Genomic DNA, 11,403 nt, shown 5'->3' on the forward strand with positions numbered 1-11,403 from the left:
CGCGATTTTGCGCTATCATACTGGGTGTATGGTCGGCTGTGTGCGATTTTGCGAGTGTGGTAAAATCGCATAACAGCAAAATCGCATAACAGCCGAGCATACACCCAGCAGCGCTGCTGATGCCTGAACAGTATGTGGAATGAAGTGGGCGGGCATCGGGAGGCCACTATGGCACGGGGCAAGCACTATGGGCAGTCTATCTGAAGTGTACCTGGCGTATAAGACGACCCCCCACTTGGAGGCATATTTTTCAGGGCCAAAAAATCGTCTTATACGCCGGCAAATACGGTAGCTATCAGGTAACTACCCAAAATCAAGCCCACTTCCACAAAATTCAAGCTATCTGCTCTAATCATGACATGCTATCTCACAGATAAAAGGAAAGAAGCTTCCACACTTGTCAGCAAATTCATCAGACATTTTTTTAACAGTAGCATGTACATAAAAATAAAATTGTATTTTATGTATTTAAATAACTTTATTTAAACCATTTAATTTCAATAAATTAATGAAATGTATTAAATTGGTTTAAATAAAATAAATAACAATTTCACTTTCAAACAAAGGCCTAATCATCTAAAAATCTAGCATATGCTAGATTAAAAAATATGTCTCAATGTCAAGTAATGTTAATGTTAAATTAACAGTAGGTTTCTCCTAATAACGAACACACAGTTTATAGTTTGTATCAGATTAAGGGTGTGTCATAGGAGATGTCAGAAAGACATGTAAAAAATCAAGCCAAGTGATTTTATCCTATTATCTGTTATCCAGCAAATAAACTTGCTTTCAGTAAAATGTTGTTCTGAATATATATATATGATCAAAAGACAAGAAGATTTGATAAAATGTTACAATTATATTCAGATCTCCTTCGCTGATTCTAATTATTTCTGAAATAATATTAAAAGCAGCTGCAGTTAGGGGAAGCAAGAGGCACTTGAGAAAGCCCATACTTCATCAAACTTGGCTCCATTTGCCTTTCGCACACAGTGGATTTAAATGTCTGGCGATTTACTAGTGGAGTGGTGGGGTGGGTGTAGGTGGAAAGAATCTTTCACAAGCTCTCTAGGTATGTCAGCTCTATGTTGTCAAAAAAAAAAAAAAACACCCAGAAATTCTCAGCTTCCTATAACCTATTTCAAAGGCAACTGCGGTCCTAGCTGGTGTAGCTAAATGGTCCCAGGTTGCATTTCCTGTCACGGGCTTGTACCTGGGTTGTAGGTTTGGTCCTGACCCTGTGGGGAAGCAACCAATGGATGTCTCTCTCTCACATAAATATTTCTCTATTATCTATCTATCTATCTATCTATCTATCTATCTATCTATCATCTACCTATCTCCTTCCCTCTGTCCCTGCCTTCCTTCCACTCTCTCTAAAAATCAATGGCAAATGTATCTTCATGAGAGAATTAACAATAGGCAGCTGCAGATCCAGGGGACAGGCAATGGGAGAAGTCTATCAAAGGTGCAAAGAATAAGTGGGTGCTCTATCTGTAGAGAATTTAAACACAATAATAAAGCCAACCAAGGGTCATCTACTCTTTGTTGTCACCATGTGCCATCTAACCGATGAAATTTTCTCCCTGCCTGCTGGAGCAGACTACCCCCGCCCACTTTAGTCTGCCACTCTTAAAGGAAAAATTTTACCCTGGAATACTAAGATCCTTATAGAAAGCATATGTGTTCCAATTGAAACCATCCAGAATGATTGCCCTGAAAATGAAAACTCAGTATGTTTTAAAATCTGGCCTAAGGGGGTTGGGGGGGAAGGGGGTTAATGTCATTCAGCCAAGAATGAGTGAAAGAGAAAAAATAACTATATCCTTCCCTTTCTTCACTGGTCATTACTTAGAGTACTCTTATTTGGGTCTTCTGTGAGATCATTGTAATCATCTTCTCCATGGTCTCTTCTTCATCCCTGACCATGCGCACTTTAACATATTTTATACTCTTTTCAAATTGCACCTTCTTCATAAAGCAGATATCTTGCTGTAGCATTCATGTGCTCAAAAATCTTCAATCTAATTCTAACTATGAGTCTTAATTCTAAGAGGTCATAAATAGTGTCTAATTTATTTTTTAATCACAAGAGAACTTAGCTCATGGCTTTGAGCAGAGTAGTCACTCATTATTTACTGCCAGATTTTAAAATTCAGCCAATAAACCTGCTTCAAAATTTCCCTTGAATGATTGCCCTATAATGAAGCTTGTTCCATTAATTTGCATCATTTATTCAACATATTTATTGATCACCTATTATGAATTAGGTAGGCACTTTGATGTGCTGAATAATTTTCCATACACATTTGCCTTTCCTTGAGCAATTTCTACATTCCAAGTTCTTTTGTTTATTTGTTTGTCTGTTTTGGCCAAAAAAACAAGAACAACAAACATTTACCTTAAGATCCCTAAGATACAAAATTTAGGATTTTGTATCTTTTAGGCTTCACATTTATCAGTGTTCATTTCAACAGACAAGTGATTGGGTCATAATCTATTTTAGCCTAGGAACCTCTAAATAGAATTGAATCCAAATATTTAAGATCTGCCAAATAAAAACCATTAATCTATATATAGAGAGGCCTAAGCGACCCTTCTGACCGAACAACTGGAACAACCAGAACGACCAGTCAACCAGTCGCTATGGTGCGCACTGACCACCAGGTGGCAGACGGTCAATGCAGAAGCTGCCCCCTGGTGGACAGTGCGCTCTCACAGCCAACCTTCTGCGGCCGGCCAGTGGCATTGGTGTTCAGCGTCTGTTCCTTCCACTCCTGGTCCAGCAACCATCGCCTCCTCTCCAGACCCCACCAGGGTCTTCAGGCCCCAGGCTGGGATGGGGAACTGAGGGTGGGTGGCGGCAGACACAGCCCCCATTCCCAGGGGGCCTGAGGGCCAGCTCCCTCTTCAGGGCCGGCAGCCAACCTCCCACGCCCTGTCCCTCCCCCTGGCCAGCAGGCCCTGATTGGCCTGGCCCTGATCGGCCTTGATCACCGGCCAGGCCTGGGGACCCCACCCATGCACGAATTTGTGTGCTGTGCCTCTAGTGTTAAATAAAATTAGGGAGGAAAAGAGGTCAGCTATTATTTCCATACATTATTTGCAAATTTGCAAATGGTGATTTTCCCATAATTAAATATTTAGCAACAATTAAGAATTATGTGTGTAGATGAGTGTGTGTGTATATGAGTGTGTGTGTGTGTGCGCGCGCACGCGCACGTGCGTGCATACCATGTGTATTAAGTAATCTCAGAGAAGAATGTAAGAAGAAGGAAAAGGAAGTGTGACAAACTCATGGAAAAAAGGACTGGAACTATCATTAAGTTACACATCTGTGATTTCCCTCCCTGGGTACCAGGGCTGTGGACTTTTTGGCACAAGATTCATCCATGAGAGACCACTGATATAGTTTCCCCATCTAGTTGCTTTCATAAGATGCTGTTCTTTCAGGAAAACCAAAGGGGGCACTCAGAATTCTCACAGCAACTCTGCCTGAGAATAAATACAACCGTGTTATGTGCAACCTCTGGAGCTGTCTGCCTTCGTGGAGCAACTCTGGGATTTATGTCACATGAAATGCTCCTGAATGCGGGGGTGGAAGCCCTGTGGCCAGGTCTCTGCAGCTGACCCTGATGGAGGCCAAGGGTTTTGAGGTGCGAATTCCTAAAGGAACCTCATCTCAGGGCAGAAACAAATGACCAGACAACACTGTGTTCTATCATTTCATCTATTTGAGACTCTCAAGAGAGGGATTGTCACTGAGAAATCCCGCCTTCATTCAGGTCCCTGCAAACTGACCATGTAAACTAGTCCCTGCGCCTGAAGTCTCTATCATTTTTCCTTGCTTCATGTCTTCCATAGCAGTATCTGCATCTGACATCCTATATTGTGCTAATGTGTTTATTTTGTTCACCGCCTCTTGTTTTTCTAGTGGCATGCAAGTCCTAGGAGGGTATGAATTTTTACTGATGTTTTCATTGTTGTATCTCCAGGGTCTCATACAGTGCCTGGCCCAGAGTAAGTCCTCAGAAATATTTGTTGACTGGATATATGAAGGAATGAAACAAATGAGTAATATGACTATTCTCAACTGAGTTTTTTTGTATCTGCTCTACCCAGCTTCTTGTCTTGAATAAGAGTTGCTCGACCACTGACTTTGAACATAGCAGGAAGTTCATAAGTTTCTTGAAAAATAATAAGTGAAAATTACAAGTATAATACCCATAAAATATGCACCCAAAGAACCCTTCTTAACAGGAAATAAGAGATTCTCTGACATGCTTACAAACTGGGCCAAACAGGAGCTTATAAGTAATTCCTGAGATAACCAACAAAGGGTCAGCTTACAGGCACAAGCCCGAGGCTCGGTCAGATTGCCATCTCCATGTGGTCTGGCCTCCTGCAATGTCACAGACAATCTGTCATTGCAGAGCAGGTGGCCAGGCAGAACTTTGGATGTGGACACAGTGACAATGCCAGTTGCTAACCAGGGCCGTCACTGTGCTATAAGGAGATGATTGCTATTAAGTTGCAATTTGCACTGGACAAGGGCCAAAGAGTCTTCCCATACAGGCCAGTCCTCGTACAGGGGATAATATGTGCTTGATGAATTCAGCTACCATGCACCAAAAATCGCTCGAGGTGCTGAGGATTGAGTGTTCAACAAGACAGACAGGCCGTGCAGTCCTGAGCTTCACTTTCCTGATCCCATCTTCCATGCCGCTTATATATCTTTGTCAGGTCAGTTACAATACCCACTTGTGCCTCATGGAGACTCAAAAAGACCCTCAAACATTTTTAAGCTCTCTTAAATTTCCAAGAAAAGTCCCCATTTTTATATTTAGTTAAATATTAGTGTTCAAGGGGGCAGCAGAATAGAAAGAGCGTTGAGGGAGATATAAAGAGTTTTGTTTTGTTTTTTCACTTGTTTTTACTACTAATTAGCAATTTGCTCTTAGGCCAGTGGTTCTCATCTCTGCCTGAACCTTAGTACCACCTAGGGAGCTTAAAAAAAATACCAGTGCCCTTACTCCACGCCAGGTCTACGAGGACAGAATCTCAAAGAGTTGGCCTGGGCTTCACGATTGTTTTAAAACAACACAACTGATACTTCTATATAGCCAGGACTGGGCAAATCTCTGTACTTTCTTTCTTAGTCTTTAAAATGAGAGTAATCACAGCTCACCCAACTAGTTCATGAGGATTTCTTATATAGGACTTAGGCTGCAAGTGGCTAATAGTTTTAATATCTACACAAACAATGTGTTTATTCTGGTCTACCCTCAAAAGTTGTAAAGCTTATCCAAAGATGGCTACGCTTTTGTGGGTGTGACAGGACAGTATGTTAAAAGGAAAGGGAAAAAAACGTCATTTCTGAGCTTCTCTGCTCATGATCGCTAAGGACTCTTTAGGTCACACTAGATAAGATTCTGAATTTTTAAAGAGACAAGAGCAGATAGTATTGTTATTTCCAGACATTTCCAGGGGTAGCAGAATCAACATCATTAAAACTGTGGATTAAGACACCTTCAGTTCAGTCTATTTCCCCCTTGGGTATTTTTGTTATGACTATTTTCAAGGGCTACTGTCTGGGCACTGCAGTAACCACTAAAACATTGGCAGTTCTCAGAAGATTCTAATCAGAGCCCAGCAAGGGGAGATGTAGAGGAAGCTATACATCATAGACGATGCCTTATAAAAGAGATTTATTGAAAAAGCTGAAGTGCCATCTCTCAGGGACATTGCTTCAGAACTGGACTGCAGGGAACAATTGCCTGGTACAGAGTACCCCAGGGCTTCGTCTTGAGTCCCTATTGATGGAGAGTCATTGAATCAATATTGAGGGAAGTCTGTGCAGATGCAGTGAAGACGTTTATGTTCTAATAAGATCCCCGGTAAGTAACATTAATGTGACAACCAAAATCTGCATCGCAGTGAACTTTGTTTAAAATGGCTCTATTGCAGTGGTTCTCAACCTTCTGGCCCTTTAAATACAGTTCCTCATGTTGTGAACCAACAATAAAATTATTTTCTTTCCTACTTCATAACTGTAATGTTGCTACTGTTATGAATCATAATGTAAATATCTGATGCACAGGATAGTATTAGGTGACCCCTGTGCAAGGGTCGTTTGACCGCCAAAGGGGTCGTGACCCACAGGTTGAGAACCACTGCTCTATTGGAACTTACACCCTCAGATTATAATAGAGTTGGGACCAAGATGATAACCAGACATAAAGGAAAATAAATATTGTGATGCAGCCAGAATGTTGTGCCCCTGTTATCAGTCATATAACCATACTCTGTACTTAACAAACTCAGAACTTGTACAAGTAGCTTCTTTTATTGAAGACAGGAAATACTTTCATGCTGTAGGGGCATCAATTTCCCTAGATTATTTGTTGTACAGAATTCTGTATAACAAAAATGATAGCATAATTATTATCAGTAATGAGATGGTCTGAATATGTGGAACCTAATTATGTAGAAACTTTTAAAAAGACTTTATAACATTTTATGGAACTTTATTAATAGTTACATAAACAACATAATTTTTAAAATAATTACTATAATCAGAAACTATGTCAAGTACATTACATACATTTTACCCCCCGCCCCCCTTTAGCTCCCTGAAGGAAAATTTTACCATGTAGGTTTTCCTAACAGAAATTGTGACTGAGAGAGGTTAAGAAACTTCCCCAAGGTCACACAACTAAAAGTGATATTCTGACTCCAGATATTCTGACTCCAAAGCCTTAACTCTTAACTAGTCTCTGTTATTTTCTGATCCCCTAGCCACTCTAGATAATGATTCTGCTATTGAGTTACTCATTGGCAATCTTACCATTGGGTACAGTTGTGGGATACAGGCCAGATATGTCCTTAATATAATGAGGGGTAAAAATGAGAAATGCAAGTGTTAGGATTTTGTACAAGCCCAACCCTTGACTATAAGTGCATGGATGCAGAAGTGCAGGCACCTGCTATTCAAAGACTGTGACAAATTCATAGGAAGCGGGTGGCCTCCCAGCCATGGAGCACAGGGGAGAATGGGTGATAACTGTTTGTCTACGAGTAAGGCTGCTCCCACCCAATAGCAGGGTCTGCTTCCTGGATGGGGTTCCACTGTGGTGCTCAGCTGTTCAAAACAGAACAGAGAAGAAAAAGTTGAGTTGCAGGAAATAAGACCCCAGAGAAGGAACAGTAGCACTTAGAAGTAAACCATTAATCTTGTTACCCCTGAAGCAAAAACCCCTGGGTCCCACCAGTAGCAAAACAAAACAAAACAAAAAACACACAAAAAAACAAACCCGAAGGACAAGTGAGGCCAGGTCCTACCTGAGGTCCCTAGGTGTGGGAAAATGGTTAATGCCACGCTCTACTAGCTGGCCAGGCGAAGGACATTATAATTCTTTTCTCTTATGTACAAATCAGTATCAGACTCAGACCATGAATGAGCAGAGATCTGAATGGTGACAACTGGCAAAATAGTCAATGAGGTCAGGAAGGACTGGTTCTATATTAACACACTTAAAAAACACCAAGCATTAAAAAACAAAAACAAAGAACAGTGATGGTACCTCTGACCTAAGTAATTCAAACTAAATTAAAAGTAATTACATTATAACAAAATAAAATTTCCCTGTGATGAAAAATTAGTGTTTTAGCAAAATATTAAACTTTTTAAAAAATTTGGTACCCCTGATCATATGTCTAATTTTTCCATAGGCTGGATAAAAAGTGAGGCCTAATTCACAAGTTTTATACTTTGGTCTAAAAATGAGTTAATTAAATCTCCTGAAGATTTTCAGGAAAAATGGTTCTGAAAACCCGTACCATCTTTAGAATCTATCAAGTCTTAGTAGAGTCCCCAAATGGTCCTGGCATACTGCTGGGAGACATAACTGTGGAAACCTATACTCTGTATCTCAAGTCCAAAGGAAAGAATGGCAATTCATATTCAAGGACACAATTAAGAAATACTATTGCCAGTGGAATGTTAATCACCACCTTTCTAAATACAACATTTCTTCTTTCCAAAGTCACAGCCGGCAGTAGCCTCACAATTTCCTTCGCTAGAACCTCGTGCCAGTGATGAAGCCTTTGATAATTCTTGCAATAAAAATCCAGTCATGCTTGACATTTAGGAGGGAGCAAAAGGTTTGATTTGCCTCAGGGCCCTGGAACCCTTAGAGAGATGCCTCTAATGAGAAATGAAAGGCAAAATCAAAATTAGGGGCTCAAATATTGAGCCAAATCAAAAGGGGTGCCAAATCACTAGGCACTGGGTGGCCTTTAAAGGTTCTAGATAAAGAGAGGACCATGTAATGAAAGTCCCCCCCCCCGCCCCAATAATCCAAGTTGACCTACTATCAATCTAGGCTGGAAAAGAGGAGGAATAAAAAGACTCAAGATGTAGCCTTCATGCTTTCTTGGCTACTGACAAGATGGACTTTGGAATAAAGTCCTTGGACCACTGGAATAAAGACGTTAAGACGTTAAGGGTTCCCTTCATCCCACATCACAAGCGTGCTTATAGTTTCAAGAAAACCTGAGCTTTCACTCAGTGGTCCATAATAGCAATCACAGTCCACACCCTTTGCACAGACTCTATTCCAGTGAGATGTACTCCACTCACATTTTCATTTAGCTCTTCCACTCAGCTCCTTCAGTTAGCTGGGTCCCATTTCCTCTGGGCGGAGTCTTTAGTTATATGCTTTCTCTCTGTCATTTAGAAAGCAGCCACTTGACCTTCCAAGCCCCATTTGTTGAGTGTGAGCCAAATGTCTGCCTTTTCACGTTCCCTTCAAGTCAGGACCCTAAGTAATTTTGGGCTGATGCTCTAATTTTTGGCTGTGATCCGTGTCTCCCCACGTGTGACTCTGTTCACACCCACCGGTCAGTGCCGTCTAACAGAAAGTTTGTGCCCAGAGTGGCTTCCAAGAAAATGTCACTCACAATGAGGAAAGGAATTGTTCTTAGAGAGGAATGACTCCTGGGGATATACAAGACAAGAAGAGGCCTCCAGTTTCCTCCACCAAGCCCAGTGTCCAGAACCACCGGAATTCAGGAGGCCCTTGCTGCTAATGAAAGTGAGGGCCTCCTTCAGGCAGCGTCACCATCACTAGTAAGTGATGCAAAAGTGCAGATCCCACGCCTGCTCCTAGATCTGCTGCAGAAGAAATGACACTCCCCGTGTTATTCACACACGCATTCCTGTTTGAAGACTATCGGCCTAGAACAGTGACTTCCAACCTAGGTTACATAGGAATCAATCAGGGCCCTAGCTGGTTTGGCTCAGTGGATAGAGCCTTGGCCTGCGGACTGAAGGGTCCAGGTTTGATTCCAGTCAAGAGCACATGCCCGGGTTGCGGTCTCGATCCCCAGTGAGGGGCATGCAGGAGGCAGCTAATCAATGATTGTCTCTCATCATTGATGTTTCTCTCTCTCCCTCTTCCTTCCTCTCTAAAATCAATAAAAATATAAAAACAAAAACAAACATAGGAATCAACCAGGGAACACACGCAAAAATTAGATACTGATGCCTGGGTCCCACCCCCAGAGATTCCAGGGTAATGGGTCCGGGGTGTGGCTTAAGCACTGGGATGTTTAAAAGCTCCCCAGGATTGAGAGCCACTGGGATAGAGGCAGAGGAGGGCTACTTCCCTTAGGCCCTCTTTGCCTCATAGTCAAAGAGTGGGGTTCCTGGCCAGAATCTCTTTTTCCTATGGGCTGGCTGCCCCAGATCTGCACTGTAAGTATGGGGGAGAATTCTGCTAAGGAACTGAACTTTCTGCCTAGTGCTCTGCAGCTCTCTCCTTCTCTCACCTTCCCCAGCCCCCTCCCTTCCATACACACACCTTGACAAACCACACCAGCAGGGAATACCTACTGGTGCTTTAAAAATACAAACTTGGAGACCTGCTTGAGAGCTATAGCATCAGACTCTCAAGATGGGACACTCTAATCTGCATTTTGAACCAGCTTCCCAGGTGCCTGACGTGCAGCCAGGTTTGTGAACTCCACAGTAGGTCTAGCCTTCCATCCTGCCAAGTCATTAAGGATTTGTAAGGATGAATGAGCTGTCAAGAGAGCCAGGGCCTGGTGCAGCGCTCCTTTATTAATTATGGGGAAGTGATGTATTGGCAATGATAATGCTTCTCTTGGAAAGGGCAGTGAATGGTTCGTCGATTTCTGCATCAGTCCTTTCCCAACTCAACCTTAATGCTCAGCTGTTACTCCTCTCCCTAGTTGAAAAGCTGCGTGGCTTTCACATTAAACAGCCTCTTGATCATTATTCCCAGGTGAGCTGCAATCTTTGCGGGGAAATACCAGCACGGAGGATCTTTCCGAGTTCTTGGCTGGGGAATACCTCTCTCCCAACCCCCCCACAGCCTTATCTGCTTGCGTCAGCAGCTACTACCCAGCGTGTTACTCTGCAAGCCTGATATGCGGGAAAACACGGAGTGAGGATTTAAGAGAAAAATCAATGAGATCCTGTATCCCCAGATCCCTTTGCTAAAAGAAAGCTTCCTTTAGCAGAGGGATAGAAAGTGAAGGAAGAAAGATATATCTGATCCACAATTGCAGAGGTGAGAAATGGGTAGGCGAGTTGGGGTTGGGGCTCCGTCCTGTGGGCGAGGCGAGAAAGGTGGAAAAGAAAAGTTGCCGCGCGGGTCGGTGCGGGAGACCCACGGGCTGGGTGCGGAGAGAGCGCTAGCGCGCGCCCGGCACGCACTGCGCCCGGTGTAAACATCAAGAAGATGGAGACCGAGTTAACCTTTTGGGTCAAGGACGGGGCCAGATAGTAGGGGGTGGGAACGGGAGCGGGGAGTGGGGAGAGACAGTTTTGAAGCTGAAGGCCATCTGTAACCATCCCAAATGCAGTACAAGCGTCTGATGGAAACCACTAGGAAGGGCAAAGGGCAACCCAGATAAACTCTCCCCCGAAGATGGGAGCCACCTCTTCCTGGCTGAGAGCGATTTAAAAGGAGGGCGTGCGCGGCATTGCCTGCTCGCGTGGAGGAACGGGGGCAGGTCCGTCCACGCGCCCCCAAACCAGGTAGGATCTGCTGATGGGCAAGCCGGAGGGATTGGGTCCGAGACCGCCAACTGTTTTCCATTTGTTGTTCTTGGGGCTACACTTCCCGCCGCCTTGACAAAGGGCCGGCTCCTAAATGTGTGTGTGTGTGTGTGTGTGTGTGTGTGTGTGTGTTTGCGCGCGCACACACATACACACACACACACACACAATTTACATTTTTGCACAAGAAAAAAATTGGCAGTTTTCCCAAAGATGAATGATATAAGAAATATTAAATCTTCCACATTACAAACCAGTTCTTATTAATTTTTTTCATCTATCTTTTATTATACATTTGAACACATCTTTTTGAAAAT

The 11,403-nt window shown here is 42.9% G+C and overlaps 1 protein-coding gene across 5 annotated transcripts in view; it reads left to right on the top strand.

Moving 5' to 3' along the window:
- LOC102766425 (sodium/calcium exchanger 1) overlaps positions 1–11,403 on the top strand; it is a 128,738-nt gene that overhangs the window by 8,362 nt on the left and 108,973 nt on the right. For 2 of the 5 annotated variants that reach the window (XM_006778658.2, XM_006778660.2), the window contains exon 1: positions 10,438–10,595. The exons of 2 other annotated variants lie outside the window; for them this stretch is intronic. The gene's annotated coding sequence lies outside the window, so the exon portion shown is untranslated. Of the gene's footprint in view, positions 1–9,655; positions 9,758–10,437; positions 10,596–11,403 lie in introns of those variants that run through there. One more of the 5 variants, XM_006778661.2, reaches the window with a different exon arrangement.

The sequence above is a fragment of the Myotis davidii genome, unplaced genomic scaffold (genome assembly GCF_000327345.1).
Source record: "Myotis davidii unplaced genomic scaffold, ASM32734v1 scaffold6, whole genome shotgun sequence".
Taxonomy (NCBI): domain Eukaryota; kingdom Metazoa; phylum Chordata; class Mammalia; order Chiroptera; family Vespertilionidae; genus Myotis; species Myotis davidii.